Below are 12,106 nucleotides of genomic sequence, written 5' to 3' on the forward strand. Positions count from 1 at the left end.
CTTTCAAGTATTCAGCCTAAGTTATTTTATCCAAACAAGCCACCATTATTATTCATGCAGCTGGACATTTGACTGGAGCACATGATTGCTACATATCACTACTGTACATGGAACGGAATGTACAGTTTTCACAACAGAACTTTAGAAAAGCAAAATTCTCATCAGTCCACATCTCTAACCACCACACATCCTAGGGCTCCCATTTATAATGGTACATTTTTGTTTTATTCACATTCTTTTTCATCACACAGATAAACACCATCCATTTTTTTCATCACACAGATAAACACCATCCATTAATCTTACAGCATGTATCCTGGTCAGGGTGATGGGGACGACACCACCTATATCGAGTGTGATTTAAGGCCAAGACCTTAAAAGGGAGAGTCAAGACTGAGGCTTGTTACAAGAGCAGTGGGGCACAAAACAACAAACAACATCATTATGAATGTAAAAGAAATGGATGTATATATAAATATAGGGTAATAATAGAAACAAAAAATAAGAATATATTACATACAGAGGAATATTATAGGAATATTAAAATTAACTTATACACAATCCTTAACTTATACACAATCCTATTGCATGTAACATTATTGCTCATGTGCCAGATATTAGCCTCCCAAAGGAAGCTGCCACACAGGGCATAATGCACTGGCTCAATGCAACACTGCACATCAGTGAATAAGGAGGAACAATATTGCAGATCAGCAGCAGATAGAAACTGTATCAGAAGACAGTGAACAGGGGAAAAGTTCAATGAGCAGAGTGCAGATTATAAAGCCTGACTGCTGTGGGGCCCAATGACCCTGCGGTACCGTTCTGTCACACGCCGGGTGTCTGAGTCTCTTACTGAAGGAGCTGCCCTTACGGGCCTCCATAGTCTGCTGGGGGGGTGAGAGGTGTCACATAAAATTGATGACAGCCTTGTTATCAGCCTGCTCTCATCCATCTACTCTACAGTGCCAAGGGACGCTCCTCCCTGATGATGAGAGGAGTCTAAGCATGTGGACATTTGGGATAATGTGAGTTCAGAACTGGATGGTCAGCTGTACGACTTCCAGTCTGTAGGCAGACTCATCACCTTCAGTTATGATGGCAAACACAGTAGTATCACCTGCAAAATTCAGGATCTTCACTGGAGCAGCAGTGATTTGTGTGTAGAAATTGAAGAGAAGAGGGAGAGCACAGAGCCTGGAGGAGCTCAGTGCTGAGGGTCAGCGTGTCTGATGTGTGCTGTAAGCATACAGATGTCCTGCATTTGTGGAACATTTTGTTTGTGCTGCTGTTTATATGTGTTGTTGACGCTGCAGTCAGTAATTTTCCACTAGCAGTCTCACCTCTGCATTTTACAGGAAGACTGACCGACTGAGAGCAGGGTGTTTGTGTCTCTCTTCTCAGTGAGCGAAAACCACACAACCATCAGGTCCTCAGCTCAGGCCCACTGCTTCACTAGAAAAACCACAAAGGGTATTTTTATCTAAAAGTGGGTGAGCAAGTGAGATGTTATTGACAGCATGAATTTGTCTACTAACATTTTAAATTCAAACCTAAAAAGCAGTATGTCCAGGATGTCAGTAATTACATTTAGTCAGTATGAACAATTTGGGTGCAATAATATAGAATAATGTAGAATTTTGCATAATTCAGTTAATACCAGTAAGATACCGATCATTAACACTATAAGGTCATGTTGCTGAATCTCATTGTTAAAGTTAAATGAATCTACGCATTTTTATACACACAAGACTGTGCTTAGTTCATCTTTCAGTCAAAATCACACAGTGAGGCAAATCTGACCATCTTAATTGTTTTTGCTTGTGTGGAATGGCATCCCATGCAGGCCTGTGCTCTGTGCTTCCTGGGACAGGTCCCACCCTCTCCAGACCCCGATGAGAATTAGTAGTCGCTGGATAAAAGATTGACAAAAGATAAAAATACAAAAGTCATTCTTGCTGTCTAACCTCTGATTACTGCATGACATTTCTGATTTCTGATAACTGATAAGTAGAAAATATGTTTAGTCTCTTGCTTGGTGGTAAGAAAAAAGGAGAACCACAAAGAGCACAGTCATTTTCAAGGTTATTTCTCACTGGTCAGTGTGAAAGGCTGCGTCATTAATATAACGCCGGGCTCAGCACAGTGACTGCACCTGCGCTGCACTGTAGAACACAAGCCAGGCTGCAGACCATCAGCCCTGAAAGTTAAAACAGGACTCGTATGTGTGTCATGTGGTGTTTAATAAAAATTTACAGGACAGAACATAGTGGATTCAGTTTCCTTTGCTCTTACACTCCCAGTCCAAAGTGTGGCCACGACTGCTGTCAATGCATCTGTCTCTTTTTTCACCTTAATTTTTCACCTGTGTTATTCACCTTAATATCAAAAGGCTCCAAAGCAGTACAGTAATGCAGAACAAATATTGTAACTAACAAGGAAGTGGGGAGGTAATGGACAGAAGTGTTGGTTTTTGGTAACTCCACTCCTCTGACCTCCACTGTAATTTTAGGTTCCTTGGAACAATATTGTAAACCAGTCATCACACACCTAGGGGTTAAAGTCGACACCAACCTTAAGTTTGACACTCAGATAAGGTTAGTTGTCAAGTCAAGCTTTTTACAATTGAGGCAGTTGGCCAAAATAAAGCCAATTCTTTCTAGGCAGCACTTTGAGACAGTAATCCACTCTTTTGTCACTACTAGTTTGGACCACTGTAACGCCCTCTATGTTGGGGTTAGAGGCTCCACTATTGTTCACCTCCAGAAGGTTCAAAATGCTGCCGCACATGGAAATATGAGCATGTCTCCCCCATTTTAGCCTCACTCCACTGGCTGCCCGTACATTTTAGGATTCATTTTAAAATTCTGTTATTTGCTTTTAAAGCCCTCAGTGGTCTTGCTCCATCTGACCTCTATGAGCTGCTTCACCCTTACACCCCCACCCGCTCTCTCAGGTCAGCTGATCAGCTGTTCCTGACGGTTCCTAAGACTCAGCGTGAGCTTAGAGGGGATCGAGCCTTTGCAGTCGCAGCTCCTAAAATGTGGAATGACTTGCCTTTTCACATTAGAGAGGAATCCCCTCTGTCCGTTTTTAAATCTCTTCTAATCTCTTCTCCTTCACCTTTGACACATTGTGAGATGTTAATTTTAATAGTAAATCTTATTTTAATCTTAGCCTTTTCTTTATTAATTAATTGATTTTTTTAAATTTTTATTAATGGCCTTTTACTCACATTGAATGTTTTGGTTTTTATTAAATTTCTTTTACTTCGTTTTTAAGTGTGTGAATGTTTTTATTTATTCCTTTGTGCAGCACTTTGGTCCATAAGGTTGTTTAAAGTGCTTTTCAAATAAAGAGCTGGATTGGATTACATTGGAAGATGGCTCAACAAATCTCTTTCACAGAATGTAAAATTCGACAGAGGGCGCAAGGTGACATTCTGTCAGGGGCCCAGAATTTTTAGCTACACCTCTGTGTTACTGTGTTTTTTTTGTTCTAGCCATCAATAACTCTGGAGTTGCTATATCGCCACCTGGTGGTGAAAAGATCAGACAAAAATATGTACACATGTTACCAACAGTTTGAAATTGAAGTGCAGAGTTAACAGGTTTAATTAATCGTCCCCACGGATGCCAGTCATGAAATTTGAGAATTGCAAATTAAAACACAGGAAAAAATCAGGAACACTACAAGATAAAATATTTAGCAAACACTCAATGTGCATCCAGGGTGACAAGGGACAACTGGAGGATGATATGACAATCTGACAGTGACATTCACAGCACTTTATATGTTGCCAAAAACAGAAAAGGGGATTAAAATCAAGAATCAGAAATCATGTATGAGGGTGGGGCTGCTTGGTGGTGCAGTGATTAGCACTGTTACCTCCCACCACTGGGACTCAGGTTCGAGTCTCCGCCTGGGTCACATGTGTGGGGAGTTTGCATGTTCTCTCTTGCTAAATTGGCCGTAGGAGTGCATGTGTGTGTGAATGGTGTGTGAATGTGCCTTGCAATGAGCTGCCCCCCCGTCCTGGGTTGTTCCCTGCCTCGTGCACAGATCCTTCCAGGATAGGCTCTGGACCCCCCGCGACCCAGTAGCATAAGCGGTTTAGACAATGGATGGATGTATGAGGGTGAGTCACAATGACGACAGCTGCTCTGTTGACTTGGTCCCAGGAGTCGTCAGCGTTGGTCTGCCGGGGCCCCCGTCCTGTCTGTGGAAGCACCCGTCTTGTTGGCTGTTCTCTCTGCCTGGGCCCCCTCTCCTGCTGCCTCACGTTTGGGTTGAAGTGGCTCCCCAGTGCTGTAACATTCATTCATTTATTCAAGGTCCCAGCCAGAAGAGTGCAGTACTACACTGTCCCCCACAGCCTGAATCAGCTGGATGTTATAGGATTAAGACACTTCCTGCATTAGGCCATTTACCCTCAGTGTATTTCCATACCCTGACAGGATGGATGACAATACTATGGCCCTAATTTTCAATACACAGTTTTCACAGGAGTCTCACCCTCATCCACATTCTCTGCATTCCTTATCTCATGCTTCTTTGCCACCCGCATCTCCTCTGCCTGCTTTGTCTCATTTTCCCACAATTGAAACACCGTCCAATTTGTCTCTGTTTTAGTTCTACCACATTAGTCCCTGAGCAACCAGTCTGATCCCGTTCCTCTAATTTCAGATGCATCTGGCTTATCTGATTGGGACTGAAGCTGCTGTTACTAGGAAAACCACATTCGTCCCACTGGGGCAGGTCTGACACCGCGTCCTTCCCATATGTCTCCCATAATTGTTGTACAGAATTTCAGCTGGAGTTCTTTCCCAGAAGCAAGTAATTTCACTTTAGCACCTGTTCAGTAAAAGTCAAGTAGGTCTTTAATGTTATTTTTAACTTTACACAGTTGAGTATAGTACAGTTACAAAAGAAACTGTTTCCCTCGGACCAAGGTGCTACTTAAATTAACAGAAGACTAACACATACCAACCTAGCAACATACTGTATGGTGCATAATGAGCAAAAACTGTGCAAACATTGCAGGACAGTGCAAAAAGAGAGGACAACTGACACCAACGAGCACAAACAGCACAGTAAACCCAGTACTGAGAAGGCGCAGTTTGGTTGTCCAATGAGGTAGCAATAAAAATAAATAAAAGTAACTGTAAACATGGCGACAATAAGATAAAAAATAGTAGTTAAATAATAAAGTGTGTTAATGAGTGTATGTGTGTGTGGTATCAGATTAGTCCCTGAGAGTTCAGTAGTCTGACGGCATGGGGGATAAAGCTGTTTGAGTCTGGCTGTGAAGGCCCGAATGCTCCGGGACCTATTTCCAGAAGGCAGGAGGGTGAAACGATAATGTGAGGGGTGGGTGGGGTCATCCACAATGGTGGTGGCTTTGCGGATGCAGTGTGTGGTGTGAATATCTGTGATGGAGGGGAGAGATATGTTAGGGTTATCTTCTTCTGAAGATGCGCTGGAAACAAACCAGTCTCTGAACACAGAACAACACAGACAGCTGTGATGACGTTTTACTTGCTGCAAGGTGTAGGGAATCCACTTGCAGAGTCTCCGCAGTTTCAGCAAAATGATGGTTTATTGAACAGCAAAAATAATACAATGTAATACAGTGTAGAGACACACCGGGTACTGAAAGGCAGCTCAGATACAAATTGAAGACAGTTCTTCACCCCCCTTTATACCCAAAAAGGCCCTCCCCACCAAGGTGTTGTGTGTAGGTGTTGTGAGTGAATTTACATATAAAGAGTGACCCCCTGGAGTGTGAGGATCCTGAGACAGGGACGGGACAGGACAGGGTGGAGACTTTTATGATCATTGTAATTCAATTCTTATCACCTTATCTTATCCTTATCACCATAGTGGTGCCAACTGGAACCCCCATTCTCTCCCTGGCTTCCCCCATGATCATAAATTCCTAACATTGTCTGCATTCAAATGATCAACCAAGAACCTTGGGACATTTTTACCACTTTTCCTTACAAAGGGAAGCCCGGTCCTGACCTCGAGGTGTCAGCCTCTCAGTCGAACTCAGCCAACTTCGAAAGAGTAACTCCCCTCGCAGTGTCTTTTATTGAGGTACACAAACAGGATATGCAACTGACATTGAACATTGTTTGTCACCATATATGGGGTGGAAATATTCAAGCGACAGTTCTTGAGACGTGTTATTGCTCAATTAAGATCAAGCTGCGGCAGGGTGTTGTTTCTAAGCGTCTAGCAAAATGATGATAAAAAAAGTACATATTTCTCTAACACGATACTCCCAATGATTTTCTCACCTGTCATCACTATCTGTTGTAGGGACTTGTGATCTGAGGCGACACAGTTCTCAAAGCAGACCGTGATGCAGCTGCTCAGGGTGCTTTCAACAGTTCCCCAATAGAGTGTGAGAATGGGAGATGGGCTTTTCTGAGCTTCCGTGGAGAGTAGAGGTGCTGCTGTGCTTTCCTTACTATGGAGCTGATGTTGAAGGACCTGGTGAGATTCTCCGCCAGATGGACAACAAGGAATCTGGTACTCTCTACGATCTCCACAGATGAGCCATCGATGTGCAGCAGAGAGTGGTCACTCTGTGTTTTGTGTTCTTCTAACGTCAACAACCATCTCTTTGGTCAACATTCAGAGACAGGTTGTTGGCTCTGCAGCAGTCCGATAGTCATCACACTTCCTCTTTGTATGCTGAGTCACCGTTTTTATTGATGAGACCCACAACAGTCTTGTCATCTGCCTGATGTTGATGATGGAATTCGAAATGTGCATTGCTGCTCAGTTGTGAGTCATCGGAGTTAACAGCAGTGGGCTGAGCATAAAGTCCTGGGTTCCTGCTACAGCGTCTGAGCAGTTGCCTTCGTCGCCCATAGCTCCTGCGCAGCCCGAGCAGCCGCCTCCGCTGCCCCCTGCGGCCCCAGAGCCCGAGCAGCCGCCGCCTGCTTTGCCCGTAGCTCCTGAGCAGCCGCCTCCGCTGCCCCCTGCGGCCCCAGAGCCCACGCCCGAGGCGCTCCCTCCGCCTCAAATGACTGTGCCCCCTGGGGCTCTTGTTCCTGGCCCCACTCCTGTCCCTGACCCAGCTCCAGACTTTCCTGCCCTAGTCCCCGAGGAGGTCCCGGACAGTCTGACCACCGTGTGTGCCACGCCCCCTGATTATCCACGTGTGCTTCCCTGATCGTACCCAGCTGTGTCCGATTATTTTCAATCAGTCCTGTCTATTTGAGTTCATGTCTTACTAGAGTTCAGTGTCCGTCATTGAAGTCCGTCTGCGTGAGATGTTTCCTGCACCCCGTGTTCCTAATAAATCCCCGTATCCTGCCTGCCTTGCCTGTTTCCTGCCCGTCCGCCGCTCCCGTTAAATGGCGATCGTGACACAAGGCACACGCACATCAAGTACCAATGCAGCAAATACAGATGAACAATTTAGGAGGAATACTAGTCAAAGGAAGGAAGAAAAGCAGCCCACCCTATCTCATGGTCACGGACACAAACATCAGGGAGTGTTATGAAGAAGACATCACACTTAACACCATTGGTTTTATGCAGTGAATTACACCAGAGAGAGTTTTTACATTCTAGCTGTGTTACGTAACATTCCTCAGCCTTCAGGTTTTTTCCACACAATGCACGACATGCAGGGGTGCCAAACAAAACAGCGGAACTGCAGTGTAGCCAATTATTTGTTTCAGTAGTTTTAAGAAAACTAGAACATAAAATGTTTGTTTTACTTAGTCCACAAAAGAGTTTTTACCTATCTTAGTGTATTTTACATCACATACACTCTCGGTCCGTTGTGGAGTCCATCCCACTGTAGTTGGAGAATGCTGCCATCAGTCGCTTGGTGTAGCACTCGCAGGATTTACCAGGCTCCTGTTTAAACTGATGCATCATGCCCCAGTCCATGCGCAGGAGGACCAGTCTCTGAAGGGCTGTCGCATGGTGAGGCCTGTTCTGCCTGGGGTCCAGCAGGTCACTGGCAATGTCCTTCAACTCACAGTGGGCTTGCGTTCATAGTGGGGTACCGCAGGGTTCGATTTTAGGACCACTATTGTTCCTAATTTACATAAATGATATGGATACCAATATATACAGTAAACTGGTGAAATTTGCAGATGACACCAAGGTGGGTGGTGTAGCAGATACTGAATTAGTGGCTCAGCAGCTACAGCGGGATCTTGATTTAATTAGTGACTGGGCCGATACCTGGCAGATGAAATTTAACGTCGATAAATATAAGGTACTCCATCTAGGGAGCAGAAATATAAAGTACAGGTATTTCATGGGTGTCACTGAAATAAAGGTAGCTGATCATGAGAAAGACCTTGGTGTGTATGTTGATGCTTCCATGTCCCATTCTCGCCAGTGTGGGGAAGCAATAAAAAAGGCCAATAGGATGTTGGGGTATATCTCCAGGTGTGTGGAGTTTAAGTCAAGGGAGGTAATGCTAAGATTATACAATTCCTTGGTGAGACCTCACCTAGAATATTGTGTGCAGGTTTGGTCACCATATCTTAAAAAGGACATTGTGGCCTTAGAAAAGGTGCAGCGTAGGGCCACAAAAATGATTCCTGGTCTTAGAGGAATGTCATACGAGGAACGGTTACTTGAGCTAAATCTGTTCAGTCTCAAGCAAAGGAGATTGAGGGGGGACATGATCCAGGTATATAAGATTCTAACAGGTTTGGATGCTGTTCAACCAAATAGTTACTTCAGCATTAGTTTAAATACACGAACTCGTGGCCATAGGTGGAAATTAGCGGGAGAACATTTCAAGCTGGATTTAAGGAAGCACTTCTTTACGCAGCGTGTAGAGTATGGAATAGTCTTCCTGATAATGTAGTGCAAGCTGAATCCTTGGGTTCCTTTAAATCAGAGCTAGATAAGATTTTAACGACTCTGAGCTATTAGTTTAGTTCTCCCCAAGCGAGCTTGATGGGCCGAATGGCCTCGTCTCGTTTGTATAGTTCTTATGTTCTTATGTTCAACTCCTTCATCTACAGTGTCAGATGAGCAAACCTTATCTCCCCCTTGAGGATTTGGACATACCAACATAGGGGCAAGAATTTCTGCTACCTCGTCCTGCTGCCTGAGCGTTTCGCCACGGCACTTCTTCACCGAGAAGGAGGTAGAGTCGGGTGCTGAATGGTTATGATCCTCGTCTGCAGGGGGGAGAGGGGAAGGGGCAGGGGAACCACTGGCTACTCCTCCCTCGGTGGCATAAGGAGGAAGCTGCTGTTTGGGCAGCAATGCTTGGGCAGGAGCCACACAGTTTATTTCTGGGTATCTAATTAGCGGACACCATTAGGTCCCTTCAGGGGCTCCACAGACAAACTCATTGACAAAATAGAATTGTCACAGAAAAATTCTTTGTCACATGCTCAGTCGACATGGACTGTGTGCTATTTACATATTTTTGGCACAAACGAAATCTCATATGCATATCGATGTATCTTTGGCACAAGTGGACCTCCATCACTTTAAAGAGGGTAAACTCTGATCAGGAAATTTACGACGTCAGAATAAACGGATTTTTTAACAGAAGTAACTGACATGCCCTAATAAGGAAATGCATACAATCAGAATACAATATCTGTGGTTTTTAACAGTGGTAACAATCTGATAATGAAAGGAATCAGATCAACATTTCTATAGCATGTAACAGAGCTTGCTCCCCTCCAGAACTCATTGTTCCAGTAGTTATCTGAAATCATCTGCAGGAGCTATTCTTTTATTTGTATATTAAGCATAATTATTCATGAATATTATTGATTATGTTTATTTGTTTAATGTTTTTATTTATTCGTATTTATTGTTTATAATATAATGTTATATAGTATTGCAACACTTGAAACGAGAGGTACTTGCCTGCCTTAGTGATATTTACTATTGTCTAAGTGTATTCCCACCTGTAGGAGGCAGCAATGGTTGTTATTAAAGGTGCTGAGATTACGCGGCTCAGGGCTGAAGGTGCAAAGTGAAACAGTCATTGACCGTATTTGCCATGTGTGATGGTGTCTGCATATCGGCCCTTTTGCGCCAAACAAACCAGTTCAAAGTACTGTGTGTTAAAATATCATATGAATAAATCCTCTCAAGAACTAAACTCAATATCGTATCCTCATCATTCAACGCGTCTGACTTTTGCACCTCTTACCACAAGGCAGTGGATTACATGGGGAAATTACAAACAAGGAGAATTTAATCTGTTTTTCCTCTACATTGTCGTTATTCAGAATATTACAGACTATGAACAAAAACGGACAATGTAAGAAAATAAAAAAATGTGTATGACAGAAAGCTAGAGTATTTTTGCAATGGTGAGCACTAGCTGGTTTATGTACTAGCTCACACTCAAGAAACAGCATAAATGCTACTCATACACAGTTGGGGGGCAGGGGTCAGTCCTTGTGCCTGTAATGAGGTCACCAGTTGAAACTAACCCAGCCTCAGCACGTCTGTGGGTCCTTGAGCAAGGCCCTTAACCCCCAGCTCCCTGGGCGCCCCAACAGGTAGCTGCACTTCGCGGACAACTTACTCCACAAAGAGTAAGTTGAGGGAGACATAAAAAACACAATTTCCCCACGGGGATTAATAAAGTCCATCCATCTATGGAATATTATTTAGCACTATATAACGCAGAATATAAGAATTACGATTTTATAAAAAGTATGCCAAATATCCATGATATAATCATTACAATGTAAACATTATAATGTAATCAACACAATGGAACCAACTGAGTATGTATTTGCACCTTTTGTTAGTCTGAGTTTCTGTTAGCTACTTTGTTAGTCCTGAATCTATGAATATTCACATTTTTATCGCGTATATTTTATCACTATGTAAAAGGACAAATATATTATCAACCTTTTAGTGAGACAATGTGTAAACGGCTGAAACTACCAAGGTTTACTACTGAAGGAAGGGATTCACCTGAGTTCACCAAAAGTTCATGGCTGAGTATTTTTAAAAAACCAAGTGGAGCTGCTCGCGCCACTATTATGTTCAACCGAGAGGCCAAACGGTAAAAGAAATGACTGTCAAACTTATCACCTAGGGGTAAATATAAATCTATACAAATATCACCTGCATGCACATTACTTCTTTTACAATAACCAACTCCTGATCCATACTGTTAGTCGTGAAAAAAATAACTATTGTGTACATAGAGGCCCTGTGTAAAAAGATAACTGCCAAGGAAAAGATCAAAAACATTTATTTCAAGGATTCAAAGTTTTTATGGTCATGTACAGTGTACAGTGCAGTTCTTATTTGATTAACTTGAATGTCTTCACAGACAAGACGATTAAACAAATAAAGCAGCGCAACATTATAGTAACTAACAACAAACAAAGCTCATGAGTACTATTACAATATTCATATCATTTATTTAAATTTAATTTTACCAAGTAAATTAATTGAAAAGCAGTTACCGCTTTACCTGCTTCTCGGGAGAAATAGCAGATATACAAACGTCATGTATGTAACTAAAATCTTAAGCCAATAAGGGCAAAGTTGTGTCGTAATGGAGGCGGATCCAGCCTGTGCAGCCTGCTAAGAGGTGCTGCCTGATGTGTCTTGCTCTCGCGGAGTTTTGGTACCATGTGACATGGTGACGTAATGCAACGGGCGATAAAAAATATAACCATGATGCATTGCGTCAGGACCAGAATGCATTGCTTTAAGCTAGCGCTGTATGTGGGTGCATGAAGTGGAAAGCACCCAATAATAAACATAACAGTTTTTAAAAAATGTTTTCTTCACCGGTGCAGTGAATTTAAATAAAGAGCTATGATGGTGCTGCAAATGGCTTTGCATAGTAGTTAGTAGTAGCATTAGCCGCTGTGTGCGGCATTAGCTTTCTACAGTCCTTACAGATGGTTCGTGTTTTGTCTGTCTCCCTTTCGCCATTTATATTTTCCGCCGGGCACCCGAAATGCTGACACACAAAAGATTCAAAAGTGTCTGGGGTATCTACTATAGTAATTTAGTCAGATGCCGACATATTTACAGCAGCTCATTTGCAGCGCATTCGTGAAACGGCTTTTCGCTCCAACGAGAAATCTCGTCATGTTGTAATATCGCGAGATCTCGT

General features: G+C 43.0%; 1 protein-coding gene across 1 annotated transcript in view; it reads right to left on the minus strand.

Moving 5' to 3' along the window:
• LOC125715611 (H(+)/Cl(-) exchange transporter 7-like) overlaps positions 1–12,106 on the minus strand; it is a 125,983-nt gene that overhangs the window by 67,744 nt on the left and 46,133 nt on the right. The window lies entirely within an intron of this gene.

Source organism: Brienomyrus brachyistius, chromosome 2 (assembly GCF_023856365.1).
Source record: "Brienomyrus brachyistius isolate T26 chromosome 2, BBRACH_0.4, whole genome shotgun sequence".
Lineage (NCBI taxonomy): Eukaryota > Metazoa > Chordata > Actinopteri > Osteoglossiformes > Mormyridae > Brienomyrus > Brienomyrus brachyistius.